The 13647-nt window shown below is 40.0% G+C and overlaps 1 non-coding gene across 1 annotated transcript; it reads right to left on the bottom strand.

Moving 5' to 3' along the window:
- Window positions 1-3172: 3172 nt before the first annotated feature.
- On the bottom strand, window positions 3173-3279 carry LOC141662514 (small nucleolar RNA R71). Its single transcript, XR_012550626.1, has one exon. It is a non-coding gene; the product is annotated as a small nucleolar RNA R71 (small nucleolar RNA).
- Window positions 3280-13647: the final 10368 nt, after the last annotated feature.

Raw genomic sequence — 13647 nt, 5'->3', positions numbered from 1 at the left:
TAGTTTGGTGCAGTCTGATGACCCATTTATTCCTCAAAGTTTCAAATTTGCAATAAACCTTGTGAAACATCCTGGTGCCTCACTGGCTCCACAGGATCGTGAACCTCTCAAAGTCCAAAGTTAGGAGTAATTTCAAAGGCAGGGAAATATGGTCATAAGCCATTGTCAAGGTCTAATATCTTTCTAAATGTACCGAATGGGTATGGAATATGAACTAAACCTTGGAAATGGTTAAAACCAAATTCCGCCAGAAATATTGGAGCAATGTTTCTAGAAGAAAAGACTGAAGTGATTGTACAACTTCTGGGTTGTGAGCCATCCTCAAAAACTCTGTTGAGTTCTCTATAAAGAATGCTTATCTGTTGAACCGCCATTGTAAAACCTTCTTCTTTCAAAATTTCTTCATCTTGGTCCCTTATCACTTCAAAGGTTGAATGCTATTAGTTTCAATATGGGTGTAAGGTATGTTACTCGTTGTTGCAATCTTCATCGCCAAATGCACTTCCCAAACTTACGATTGCAAACCCTTCATCCCTTGCATTGGACCCATCACCCCCATAAATAAGAACCTTCATGATCTCTAGCAATCAAACCAATATTATTAATGTTGCCAATGAAAAGAACTTCATCAAGTATAATAGGTATCAAAACAAATACTTATACTTAAGAAATCATGGAGTAATGTTAAAAATGAGTGTTTTAATTATTTTCTAGGACTTATGACAAAGGAAGATGATGACGCGTAGTTGAATTTTTAGCTGCAAATACAATTAAAACTAACACTGATGATGTAATTTTTTCAACACCCGACTCTTATTAGAAGTTGTAGATGTTTCAGCTAAGTATAATTATATAACCATTGCGGAGAAGTTATAGATGTCTCGACTAAGTGTAGTTCGGGTAACATTGCCCCATACTTGACAGAAGCTCCGAAAATTAGAGAAGCTTTGAATTGAGTTAAAACACATCATGAGAGGAATTTTGTGATCAAAATGGACAACATGGTGTTGTGCGGGCAATTTACAACTCATCACTTAAGTTGTCATTGATAAGTGGCATTTTATATCACTTAGAACGTCTTAAAATGGCTTAAATTGGTGTCTTGAAATCAAGTATTTTGTGTATTTGATGCGTTTTTCTAGTGTTTATGCATTTCAGGGTATTAGTTGCATTTCGGAGGAGGAATCATCAAGAATAAGCCTTGGCATGTGTTCACCATTGCGAGAGGAAAAGAACGGGCAGATTACGGCGAAGAAACGGAGCAAACCTGGAAATTTTCCAGTAGGGTCCTGCGCGCCCGCGCAGCTATGCTGAGCGGCCGCGCAGCAGCCTTGCGTGCCCGCACAGAAATGCTGAGCGGCCGCGCAGGGTCGGGGAAAAAATATATTATTTTAGACTTCTACTTCTGTTTGGCTTCCAACTTCTATGTAATCTGAGTTTTATGGGACTATTATATAAGTAGATTTGAGACGTTTTTCACAGGGTATTAAGAAGGGATTATGTTTTAGATTGTGTTTTGCAAGAAGCGAAGGAGATAAGGAAGAAGACCGATTTAGCACACAGCAACGAAGAGGAAGCATATATTCTTGTGATTCTTGTTTCGTTGTAACGTTGGATGCTAGTTTTCTTGCTTTGACTTATTTACTCTTGTGACGTACTCTGTTTTAATATAATTAGTTTAGTTGTTATTTTCTTGTGTTCGTTTATCATGATTTCATATGAACCCATGATGGCGATAAGTTCTATTATGGGCTAATCGTGATCATGGGGTTGCAATGGATTTATTATGGAATTCTTTAGTTAATTTTTTAATACTTTAGTGTGTGATGATTGCATGATATCTAGTATAGGTTGTGCGTATTCGTCTTATGTGCGTCGCGAACATATAAGATAGGGTGTTAATCTCTTGTGAAGCGACAGTGGATCTTGAGGTTTAGAACTTGCCATGCTAGCATAGGTTCATGTACGTTGTGCATGATTAGTGGGTAACTCTAACAGTTTTATTTGCCCTATGTAATCAAAAGGAGTAACTTGTGCTTAAATCATTGTGTTGTCAATTTCTGTAGACATATAGGAACTCAACATAATTGATGACTATTCAATTTCTATCTTAATTGTGGATGTTTGGTAGAATGGTATTAGTACAATGAAAGTTGGCTTTTATCAGTTTTGTGTTATTCGATTAATATCATCACTGTCACATGCTAAAGGTAATAACTATGGCTATAGAAGGAAGTAATAATGAAGTTGTGATCTCATGAATGTTTTATTATTGATAAATTGCAGTGTTAGTTAAGTGGTTAATTAAGTAGTTAATTATAGTTAATATTTAATCAACAATTTTAAGTGTTATTATCTTAACATTGAGAAGTAATCATACATTGGTGAGTGAGTTAAATTAGACAATAACTTAGTCTGAGTCTCTGAGGGAACGAACTAGAAAGTATTCTATATTACTTGCGAACGCGTATACTTGCGTGAATATTAGTGCGTGATTTCGCCCTAACAAGTTTTTGGCGCCGCTGCCGGGGAATCGGCGTATTTGTTTAGTTTATGCACTTACCATCATTGGTCATTAGGACTCAGTGATTAGGACGTAGTAGTTAATTACTCTTTTCGGTTGTGTTTCAGGTACTTTAGTGCGTTTATGCAAACTCGTTCTCGTGCTCGCAAGAGGACCTTAGATACAGCTGAGGAGAAAGACGAAGTTCTTGATACACCGGAGAAGTTAGATTTTGAGGATTCGGATTCAGGAACTGAGCAGAAAGAACCAGTAAATATGGGAGATCATATTGTTCAAGCTGATCCAGCTCTTATGGATTTTTCTCGGCCTAAAATTGATGACATTCAGTCAAGCATCCTTCATCCGGCTATTCAAGCTAACACCTTTGAAATCAAGCCGGGCACTATTCAGATGGTGCAGAATTCTGTTTCTTTTGGAGGAGCGGCAACTGAAGACCCCAACATGCACATAAGGAATTTTGTCGAGATCTGCAGTACTTTTAAGTATAATGGCGTGACTGATGAGGCTATCAAGTTGAGGCTTTTCCCATTCTCACTGAGGGATAAGGCTAAAGACTGGTTATATTCTGAACCAGCTGGGTCAATCACTACGTGGCAAGATCTTGCGCAAAAGTTTCTGGTGAAGTTTTATCCAATGGCAAAGACTGCTGCTATGAGGAGTGCTCTTACTCAGTTTGCGCAGCAACCTACAGAATCTATGTGCGAGGCTTGGGAACGCTACAAGGAAATGTTGAGAAAATGTCCACATCATGGAATGCCGGATTGGATGGTAATCACTGGTTTTTATAATGGTTTGGGGGCTCAATCTCGGCCCATGCTCGATGCAGCAGCGGGAGGCGCCTTATGGGCTAAAAGCTATACTGAGGCGTACAATCTTATTGAGACGATGGCTGCAAATGAGCATCAAAACCCAACTCAGAGGATGACATCAGGCAAGGTAGCAGGTATTCTGGAAGTTGATGCAGCCACCGCTATTGCAGCCCAGCTCCAAGCGCTATCAATGAAGGTTGATTCTTTGGCTACGTATGGAGTTAATCAAATAGCTATGGTTTGTGAGCTTTGTGCAGGTTCTCATGCTACGGATCAGTGTTCTCTTATCAACGAATCTGTTCAGTATGTGAATAATTATCAGCGACAACAGCAGCCTGTGCCAGCGACCTATCATCCTAACAACAGAAATCATCCAAATTTCAGCTGGGGAAATAATCAGAATGCTATTCAGCCACCATATCAGCAAGGAGTGAGTAAACAGTTTAACCCACCTGGATTCCAGCAACCACAGCAGTATGCTACAAGACAATCATATCCTTAACAGGGAAGTGCAGCTGCACCTACTAGTGCTGATTTTGAGGAACTTAAGCTGTTGTGCAAGAGTCAGGCGGTTTCTATCAAGACCTTGGAAAATCAAATCGGTCAATTAGCCAATGCAGTGCTCAATCGTCAACCTGGCACTCTTCCCAGTGACACGGAAGTACCAGGCAGGAAGGAAGCTAAAGAGCAAGTCAAGGCTATTACCTTAAGGTCTGGAAAAGTAGCTGATGCTGAAAAGGCAAAAGAAGTCGAAGCTGAAGTTCGAGATGAAGAATCTAAGCAAAGGGAGAAAGCGGCGGAACCAAGGAAGACTACTGTTGAACACACTCTGTCTGAGGCTAATACAGGGGAGAAACAGCTCTATCCTCCACCACCTTTTCCTAAGAGATTGCAGCAACAAAAGCTGGATAGACAGTTCGGGAAGTTTCTGGAGGTGTTCAAGAAACTTCACATCAATATACCTTTCGCTGAGGCTCTGGAACAAATGCCTAGTTATGCGAAGTTTATGAAGACTATTCTTTCAAGGAAGGTGAAACTGGATGACCTTGAAACCGTTGCTCTCACGGAAGAATGCAGCGCGGTTCTGCAACAAAAGTTACCACCAAAACTGAAAGATCCAGGAAGCTTCACCATTTCTTGCACCATTGGCAATCTAACTTTTAACAAGTGCCTTTGTGATTTAGGAGCAAGCATTAATCTGATGCCGTTGTCAATCTTTAAAAAGCTGGACCTACCTAATCCAAAACCCACATACATGTCGCTACAATTGGCGGACCGTTCCATTACTTACCCAAGGGGCATAGTTGAGGATGTGCTCGTCAAGGTGGATAAGCTCTTCTTTCCTGCTGATTTTGTTATTCTGGATTTTGAGGAAGATAAAAAGATTCCCATAATCTTGGGGAGGCCTTTCCTGGCAACTGGCCGTACCTTGATAGATGTGCAAAAAGGAGAACTTACTATGCGGGTTCAAGATCAGGATGTGACCTTCAATGTATTCAAGGCAATGAAATTCCCTACAGAAGATGAGGAGTGCTTAAAAGTGGATGTGATTGATTCTGCGGTTACTTCGGAACTTGATCACATGCTAATGTCTGATGCATTGGAAAAGGCCTTAGTGGGGGAATTTGACAGTGATGATGAAGATAGCAACGAGCAATTATAATATCTGAACGCTTCTCCCTGGAAGCGAAAGCTAGATATACCATTTGAATCTCTTGGTACTTCTGACCTCAAGAACGCTGAAGGGAAGCTTAAACCATCAATAGAAGAAGCGCCTACCTTAGAGCTCAAACCATTACCTGAACACTTAAGGTACGCCTTTTTAGGTGATTCATCTACGTTACCTGTTATTATTTCAGCTGACCTTTCAGGTAGTGAGGAAGACAAGCTCTTAAGGATTTTGAGAGAATTCAAATCGGCTATAGGATGGACTATAGCAGACATCAAGGGGATTAGTCCCTCATATTATATGCATAAAATTCTGTTAGAAGAAGGTAGTAAGCCAACTGTGGAACAGCAGCGAAGACTGAACCCAATCATGAAGGAGGTGGTGAAGAAAGAAATTCTGAAATGGTTAGATGCAGGCATCATTTATCCTATTTCTGACAGCTCGTGGGTGAGCCCTGTACAATATGTTCCTAAGAAGGGAGGTATCACTGTGGTCGCAAATAAAAAGAATGAGCTCATCCCTACTCGAACAGTTACAGGATGGAGAGTATGCATGGATTATAGAAAATTGAACAAAGCCACAAGAAAGGATCACTTCCCTCTCCCTTTTATTGATCAAATGCTTGACAGATTGGCGGGACATGAGTATTTTTGTCTTCTGGATGGGTATCCTGGGTATAATCAGATTTGTATTGCACCAGAGGATCAGGAAAAGACTACCTTCACTTGTCCATTTGGCACATTTGCTTTTCGTAGAGTTTCGTTTGGGTTATGTGGCGCCCCAGCCACCTTTCAGAGATGTATGATGGCTATATTCTCTGACATGATTGGAAATAACGTCGAAGTGTTCATGGATGACTTCTCCGTCTTTGGACACTCATATGATGAATGCTTGAATAATCTGTGCGCCGTACTCAAAAGATGCGTGGAAACTAATTTGGTGCTTAATTGGGAGAAATGTCATTTTATGGTGCGTGAAGGCATTATCCTTGGGCATAAGGTCTCTAGCAAAGGTCTGGAGGTGGACAAGGCCAAGGTGGGAGTCATTGAAAATCTTCCCCCACCTAATTCAGTGAAAGGAATCCGTAGTTTTCTCGGTCATGCGGGTTTTTATCGACGATTCATCAAGGACTTTTCAAAGATATCTAAGCCGTTGTGCAATTTGCTTGAGAAAGATGTGCCTTTCAAATTTGATGATGAATGTTTGGCAGCATTCGAGACTCTCAAGGAGAGTTTGATCACGGCACCAGTTATTACAGCACCAGATTGGACAGAACCGTTTGAGATGATGTGTGACGCGAGTGACTATGCGGTAGGTGCAGTTCTGGGACAGCGCAAGAAAAATCTCTTCCATGTGGTCTACTATGCGAGTAAGACTTTAAATGGGGCCCAATTGAACTACACCACTACTGAGAAGGAGCTTTTGGCTATAGTCTTTGGCTTTGAGAAATTTCGATCTTATCTGCTTGGTACGAAAGTGACAGTATTCACTGATCATGCAGCTATTCGCTATCTAGTTTCTAAGAAGGATTTGAAGCCGAGACTCATTCGTTGGGTGCTTTTACTTCAGGAATTTGAGTTAGAGATCAAAGATAGAAAAGGTACCGAGAATCAAGTAGCTGACCATCTCTCTAGGTTGGAGAATCCCGATTCTACTTCACAAGATAGGACGTTAATCAATGAATCTTTTCCGGATGAGCAGTTGTTTGCAATTCAGGAGGAAGAACCATGGTTTGCAGATATTGTAAACTATCTTGTCAGCAATATAATGCCTCCCAATTTGACATCCGCGCAAAAGAAGAAGTTTCTGCATGAGGTGAAGTGGTATATGTGGGATGAACCATATTTGTTTAGACAGGGAGCTGACCAGATCATCAGGAGATGTATCCCGTTCTGTGAGACGGAGGGGATATTACGAGACTGCCATTCCACGGTTTATGGTGGACACTATGGAGGTGAGAAAACGGCAGCTCGTATTCTGCAAGCAGGTTTTTTCTGGCCCACCTTGTTCAAGGATGCTCATCAGTTTATTTTAAGGTGTGATCGTTGCCAAAGAGTGGGAAATTTGTCAAGGAAGGATGAGATGCCATTAAATGTGATGCTTGAAGTCGAGGTCTTTGATGTATGGGGAATCGATTTCATGGGGCCTTTTATCTCATCTTGCAATAATCAGTACATTTTGCTGGCAGTCGATTATGTCTCAAAATGGGTCGAAGTTAAAGCTTTACCAACAAATGATGCAAAGGCAGTGCTAAATTTTCTTCATAAGCAAATTTTCACAAGGTTTGGAACACCTCGGGTAATCATAAGTGATGAAGGATCGCATTTTTGCAACCGTAAGTTCACTTCTATGATGCAGCGTTATAATGTGAATCATCGAGTAGCTACTGCCTATCATCCGCAAACAAATGGTCAAGCGGAAGTGTCTAACAGAGAGATAAAGCGCATTCTAGAGAAGGTTGTTTGTCCATCAAGGAAGGATTGGTCTTTAAAGCTCGATGAAGCTGTTTGGGCTTACAGAACAGCATACAAAACTCCACTTGGGATGTCACCGTTTCAGTTGGTGTACGGTAAGGGATGTCATCTACCGGCGGAGCTTGAGCATAAGGCCTACTGGGCATTGAAGAAATTGAACCTGGATTTAGATGCAGCTGGTAAGAAAAGAATGCTTCAGCTTAATGAACTTGATGAATTTCGACTTCAAGCGTACGAGAATAACAAAATGTATAAGGAAAAGGTGAAAAGGTGGCACGATAGGAAGCTACATCCTAAGTTGTTTGTGCCAGGGCAACAAGTTCTGTTATTCAACTCTCGGCTCCAACTTTTTCCTGGGAAGTTGAAATCAAGGTGGTCTGGACCTTTTATTATCAAAACTGTGTTTCCACATGGAGCGGTGGAAATTTTTGAGAATGATTCGGACCAAGCATTCAAGGTTAACGGTCAGCGGTTGAAGCACTACTATGGGGACATGGCAAACCGAGAGGTGGTTAGTGCCATTTTGTTGACTACGTGAGAAAGGAACGGAATGTCAAGCTAATGACGAAAAAGAAGCGCTGCGTGGGAGGCAACCCATGAATTGTTGTTACAGGAACCCTTAGAAGTTAATAACCTATCCAAAAACACAAAAAAATCAGAAAACAGGGGCTGAAAAAAATGTTTTCCAGAGACCCTCTGCGCGCCCGCGCAGCTATGCTGAGCGGCCGCGCAGCTTGCTGCGCGCCCGCGCAGAAATGCTGAGCGGCCGCGCAGGGGTCGAGTTCCAGAATTTTTTTTTTACAGTTCAGAAAAAAAAAAAAAAAAACACAAAAACCCATTACAGCCCATACACCCTCAAATTCTTTTCCCATTACCCCATGATTTTATCCCTCAACCCCACTCCTAATCTAATTTAACCTACTCCACACCCTATATATACATACACCTATCCTACATATCTCCCACAACTTCCTACACTTAAACCCTCTCATAAACATCAAAAATCAGTTCTTACACACTTTTATTCACAAATCAATGGCACCCAAGAGAGCACGCACTATTGACAGCAGCAGCACAGTCCCTACTGCTGATTCATCAAGGGGTACTGCTGCGAGGCCTCGGTTAACTGACAGAGCCGCGGAGGAGGAGTATACTAGGCTGTTGGGGAAGCCGATTCTGAAGGAGAGGGGGTTTTTACCATCAGGGAGGGATGGTGAGTTGTTGCCCATGATTGCAGAGAAGGGGTGGATAGCTTTTTGTGAGTCACCCGAAGCAGTACCGATGAGTGTTGTTCGCGAGTTCTACGCGAACGCGAAGGCTGAAAAGAATGGGTTTTCTGTAGTTCGGGGGCTGACGGTTGATTATCATCCTGCGGCGATTCGCCGAGTGATTGGACAGCGAGAGAGGAAGCTCGAGGAGGAGAACTGGAATGAAAAGACTGCTGAGGATTTTGACTTGGATTTGATTTGTGCGACTCTCTGTCGACCGGGCACAGTTTGGAACCGCAGTCCAGCCAATAATGAGTATCGTCACTTTCCGGCGATCGCCATGAACAGGTATGCCCGTGCATGGAACGCATTTATATGTGCTAATATCTTGCCTTCTTCACATGCACACGAGGTCACAGTTGAGAGAGCACAGTTGTTGTGGGGAATTCTGAATGAGGAATACTATGTGGACCTTGGTGAGTTTATCTACCAAGGAATTCTGAAGTTTTTGAGGGGAGCAAAGCATATGAACATCCCTTATGCATCCACGGTTACAAAGCTATGTCATGCAGTAGGAGTGAACTGGCCGGCTCATGAGCAGTTGCAGTTGCCAGCAGCTCCTATAGATTCTGGCACTCTGAATGGGATGCAGGAGTGGACCGGTGGTGAGCCTGAGGAGCATGGGCTGGGTTATCGTCTTCCCGGAGGGCGTCCAGCACGAGGTGCTACTATGGCCAGGCCAGGGCGTGGTGAGGCTAGTTCTTCGAGAGCTCAGGAGGGTGCTGGGATGGGTGATGCCCAGTATAGGAGGCTTTCACGGCGGATGGATGCCATGTATGAGACGCAGAGCAGGTTTGCTCAGGAGCTCACCCTTGCGTTAGGGACTGCTTTTCGAGGCCTTAGAGCTGATATCCAGTGGCCAGTTTTTGGTGAGGACTCTGCATACCCACCGCCTGATACTCCACCCACTGAGGGTGATGATGATGATGACTCCGAGTAGGTATACCCTGTGTTCCTTTCTACTACCTTCACTGGGGACAGTGAAGATTTTAAGTTTGGGGGTGGTAGTTAAGGAATATTTTGTGTGTGTCATATAGTTGCATATTCATGATAGTTAGTTCATATAGTTGCATAATTTTTGCCATATAGTTTTTTTTATAGCTTTATTTGTTGTCATATCATATAGCTCATGCATATACCATGATCCCTTTTGCAATGATTTATCGACTGAATTGTGATATTGATGCGAGTGTAGTGATAACATTAAAGTGATATTAAGTTGTGTAGGTTGATATGCATGCTAGAAGCACTTGTATTGTCACTAAGTCTTAGAGAATGCTGAAGGACTAGATTGTTGTTATGATCTGATTATTTTCGAGGATAATCTATTTATTATGCTTAGAATTTGATAATAGGTTCTTAGTGGTAAAGGCATGAAAAAAGAAAAAAAAATGGAGTAAAAATGGAATTTGTTGCTAGTTGTGGCTAGGCGTCAAATGGCTAGTAGTCGGCTCGCATGTTATGCGAGTAGTCTAGGGTTGAGCAAGATGGAGCGAAACGCACTTGCTCAGAAAAAAAAAAATAAAAAAAAAAATTGCGTAATTGATCAAGAGTGGGCTCTTTGGTATTCGAGTTATTAAGTTCTTAGGGGACTTTGTGCCTAGTGACCTAAGGCTTTTAGAGTCTTGGATCCGCTAACCTAACGCTCGTTACATGGATACCATTGTATAAGTCTTTTGTGGACCTCACTCACTGCACGGTCAAATAAGCATTTGCGTTGTAAATAAAAAGCACGATTCCGTAGTAAACTCTAAAGTTCTTGTAGTGTTGTATATCACTTTGTGCCTAGAATTTTTATTCTTTGTATAATCGTAGGATTGCCTTGAGGAAAGTCTAGTCATAGTAATTGGTCTAGTTCCGAAGCATATATGTTAAGCATTTGCACACACCACGTTTCTGGCGGTATGTCTGTTTGCATGAGTTTCTTGATCTTTAGTGTCTAACTGCATTCGTTGAGACGTGACAATTTGATTGGTTAATTGTAGTAAGGGGGATCGTTGCATTTTCATATAGATTGTATTCATGCATATTTTTATTTGTTTTTGAGTCTGTGACGCTTGAGGACAAGCATCGATTTAAGTGTGGGGGTGTGATAAGTGGCATTTTATATCACTTAGAACGTCTTAAAATGGCTTAAATTGGTGTCTTGAAATCAAGTATTTTGTGTATTTGATGCGTTTTTCTAGTGTTTATGCATTTCAGGGTATTAGTTGCATTTCGGAGGAGGAATCATCAAGAATAAGCCTTGGCATATGTTCACCATTGCGAGAGGAAAAGAACGGGCAGATTACGGCGAAGAAACGGAGCAAACCTGGAAATTTTCCAGTAGGGTCCTGCGCGCCCGCGCAGCTATGCTGAGCGGCCGCGCAGCAGCCTTGCGCGCCCGCACAGAAATGCTGAGCGGCTGCGCAGGGTCGGGGAAAAAATATATTATTTTAGACTTCTACTTCTGTTTGGCTTCCAACTTCTATGTAATCTGAGTTTTATGGGACTATTATATAAGTAGATTTGAGACGTTTTTCACAGGGTATTAAGAAGGGATTATGTTTTAGATTGTGTTTTGCAAGAAGCGAAGGAGATAAGGAAGAAGACCGATTTAGCACACAGCAACGAAGAGGAAGCATATATTCTTGTGATTCTTGTTTCGTTGTAACGTTGGATGCTAGTTTTCTTGCTTTGACTTATTTACTCTTGTGACGTACTCTGTTTTAATATAATTAGTTTAGTTGTTATTTTCTTGTGTTCGTTTATCATGATTTCATATGAACCCATGATGGCGATAAGTTCTATTATGGGCTAATCGTGATCATGGGGTTGCAATGGATTTATTATGGAATTCTTTAGTTAATTTTTTAATACTTTAGTGTGTGATGATTGCATGATATCTAGTATAGGTTGTGCGTATTCGTCTTATGTGCGTCGCGAACATATAAGATAGGGTGTTAATCTCTTGTGAAGCGACAGTGGATCTTGAGGTTTAGAACTTGCCATGCTAGCATAGGTTCATGTACGTTGTGCATGATTAGTGGGTAACTCTAACAGTTTTATTTGCCCTATGTAATCAAAAGGAGTAACTTGTGCTTAAATCATTGTGTTGTCAATTTCTGTAGACATATAGAAACTCAACATAATTGATGACTATTCAATTTCTATCTTAATTGTGGATGTTTGGTAGAATGGTATTAGTACAATGAAAGTTGGCTTTTATCAGTTTTGTGTTATTCGATTAATATCATCACTGTCACATGCTAAAGGTAATAACTATGGCTATAGAAGGAAGTAATAATGAAGTTGTGATCTCATGAATGTTTTATTATTGATAAATTGCAGTGTTAGTTAAGTGGTTAATTAAGTAGTTAATTATAGTTAATATTTAATCAACAATTTTAAGTGTTATTATCTTAACATTGAGAAGTAATCATACATTGGTGAGTGAGTTAAATTAGACAATAACTTAGTCTGAGTCTCTGAGGGAACGAACTAGAAAGTATTCTATATTACTTGCGAACGCGTATACTTGCGTGAATATTAGTGCGTGATTTCGCCCTAACAGTCATACTTGGGGAGAGTTATCGAGAATTGCATAAACCTGTTAATTGAGTAAAAAGATCGGGAAATATCTTTAAAATTTGTTAGGTGATTCACGAACAAGTTTGCCCTCTTTTCGGTGAGAAATATTAGTTCTCAGGTGATAGTAGGCGGTGAGTGGATTGTCCACTCGAAATTTATTTATTTAATTTAAAATAATTTGAGATTTTAGTTAAAAAAATCTTGGCAAAAAAGGGAAATTACGCATACCTATATTTTTAAACTTATTTTCAAAAATATTAATAATTTTAAACTTATTTTTAAAAATATTAATAATTTTAAACTTATTTTTAAAAATATAAATTTTAAGTTTCATTTTCCAAAATACAGTTTAAAACCTCTACAACATATTATGTAATTTAATTACAAATTTTGAAAAATTTAATTTTAAAATTTTAGTTACTTTTCAAATTTGCAATCATGTCAACCTTAAAATTAGTTTTGCAAAAGGTAGAGTGAAAGTTGCAAACTTTATTTTCTAAAGTAAAACTTTAAAAATTGTTATTTGGAAATTGTTGTATAAAAAATCATATTTTGATCTTTTTTTGAGAAAAAAATTGCATTTCTAAAAAAATACAAAAAAAATCTAATTTGGATAAACAAAAGTGACATTTTGGAATTGGGGAGGACTGGGCGGGCGATGGACAAGATTAAACTTTTTTCAAACTAAAATTAGCCCGATCGGGAGGAAGTGGCCAATTTTGGCGGTGAATTACGCATTTACGAACATGGTAACCAGCATACGCATTCTGTAACCATGTAATCAGTTTCTAATTTTTTTTTTAAAAAAAAAACTAAAAATGGATACGCAAACTTAAAGGGAGTATAGCAATTAAAAGGATGTGATTACGCATAGTTCAGCGTAATAATGGGTATCCAGAATTATAGTATCTTGATACGCATACTCGGGGTGTAATGGTCAATATTTTTTTATTATTTTGGAAAATGATTACGCATTGAGGATGGTGTATTGTGGAGGAATACGCAAACTCAATCGGAGTATCATGAGAAAGGAAAAACTTATAAAAGAATATGCTTGTATGTGCATAAAGATGAAGACACTGTCTCTGCAAATTGCTTGAGCTGAAACGATGGTGAATACCCCAAAAGTAAAGTGGTGAATTGTAAATAATGGGCTACTATATTGAATTGTGAATAATGAGCCGGGTCTTCCAGTTATGCAATCTACAATGGCAGATTGAAGGGGCCAAAATTGGCCAATTTTACTTAACCGACTATTTTTATTTTATTTAATAAAAAATAGGCTATATTTATCAATTTTTCGACTGGGCCGATACAGTCCATATGGTGCAAA

Source organism: Apium graveolens, chromosome 5, assembly GCF_009905375.1.
Source record: "Apium graveolens cultivar Ventura chromosome 5, ASM990537v1, whole genome shotgun sequence".
Classification (NCBI taxonomy): domain Eukaryota; kingdom Viridiplantae; phylum Streptophyta; class Magnoliopsida; order Apiales; family Apiaceae; genus Apium; species Apium graveolens.
The sequence above is the reverse complement of the archived record's forward strand: the minus strand, read 5'-3'. Positions and strand labels throughout refer to the sequence as shown.